Source organism: Nicotiana attenuata, chromosome 9 (assembly GCF_001879085.1).
Source record: "Nicotiana attenuata strain UT chromosome 9, NIATTr2, whole genome shotgun sequence".
Classification (NCBI taxonomy): domain Eukaryota; kingdom Viridiplantae; phylum Streptophyta; class Magnoliopsida; order Solanales; family Solanaceae; genus Nicotiana; species Nicotiana attenuata.
In genome coordinates, this window is record NC_031997.1 from 15,791,665 (window position 1) to 15,793,489 (window position 1,825).

The following is a 1,825-nucleotide window of genomic DNA, read 5'->3' on the forward strand; positions in this document are numbered from 1 at the left end:
TTTTTTTTTTTTTTTTGAGTTTTTCACCCGGTGTCCGTATCCACATTAGGGCCCGACTAAATCCAGATTCGCGCCGGAAAGTCCCACATTGGGGGTAAAGAGGCGACTCCATACTCAGGTTCGCGTCGGGAAGTCCCACATTGGGGGTCAAGAGGCGACTCCATACTCAGGAACTCGAACCCGAGACCTCTGGTTAAGGATGAAGGAGTACTTACCACTCCACTATAACCCTAGTTGGTATTGCTCGCTTGAGTTGTGTAAGGGTTTGAGTAGCTAAAATCTTGATAGTGCAATATGCCTCACTTACTAGGCATGCATTATTCATAATCCTCCACTATTTTAGTGGATTGTATTAATGTGTCACTCATATGTTTAACCAATCTGCTTCTGCAACTCAGCAAAGACGATTGAGTTGGTTGATGTAGCTTTAATCAAAGCTTAGAGCAACACTTGGACAAAATATTGGATAAAGAATAGAAGCTGGTAAATAACCCTTGTTTCTATGTTGAACTTGAAGGGGATGCCCGTGAAAAGGGCTCAACAATTTTATTTGTGGTGTATTCTTAAGCCTTGCAACTTTCGTATGCTAGTTTACATGACAAAGGGTTGTTCGAATTAATGTAGAAATCTTATCATATAGGGACAAGTGAAGGTTAGAATAGCAACATCATTAGAAAAATCTGTACATGAACTAGTTTTGATAGTTATAAAAGCGTAAAGAATACAAAAATGCAAATGCTTAAAGGACTCATAACCCATCAATTTCAAATACCTCAATAAATAGGATATGTCAGCGAAACTTGCAAATAAATCTCCTAAGAAATTAAAAAGAAAATAAATAATAAATAAATAAATACAATCGTTTCAATATTCGACCACAGAAGTAGAGTAGCAATGCAATTTGGAGCAACAAAAGAATATGTATGTGCCTTCGTTAAGCTAAGGAGGAAAATTACAACTTCACAAAAGTTTGAGGTGAGAGAACTAACCACTTCACAAGTGAAGATTTATTTGGTCCAATCAATTCGCCAACATGCATTTGACACAGAGGGAGTCTGGCTTTGGTAGTTAATTATACTGCAGAGTGAGGTCTGAGTTTTCATGACCCTTCCACTACTTGCAATCTAGAGTACTCCTATATGAACAACTCAAACCACAGAAAAATTCAATAAATATATATGTGTATATGGTCAAAATCGGGTTGGCCTAATTTTGCATGACTAACCGAAATCGGGATGGTAGATCAAGGCTCGGCCTCGGTTATATCAAATCATGATACGAAGATGGATTGGTGAGCTCGTGGATCAATGGACGATCAAGATCGAGACCAGCCGGGATCGAGACCAAAGCGAGAAAGAGACCGAAGGGAGCCTACTAAGTCGAATAACTAAAAGCCGAGATATCCGCTTGTCGGGCAAGGATCGTGGCGGAAATCTCGGCACGCATCAAGTCAGGACAGGTTATTTAGTCTATCATGGGATTTGCTTATGTAATTAGAATTTCACCATAAATAGAATTCCTCTACTATATAAAGAGGGTCCTAATCATTCTGCAGTCATCATACACTCACGCATAACCAAGCAATACATTACGTTTTTTCTCTCGCAAGCTCTGTTGTTCAGTTCTTACTTTTCAATAGCATACTCAGTTGGTTCGAGGGCGATTTAGCTCGAGGGCCAAGTTGTTCATCACATTGGTTTGCTTTATTTTATTGTTAATTTTTAATATTAATTCTCGCATTTATCAATTTGTGCCAATTAAAATCACATATGCTTAAAACCACTTATAAGTTTAATTGTTATCCAATTTTAAGGGTAAACTGTTT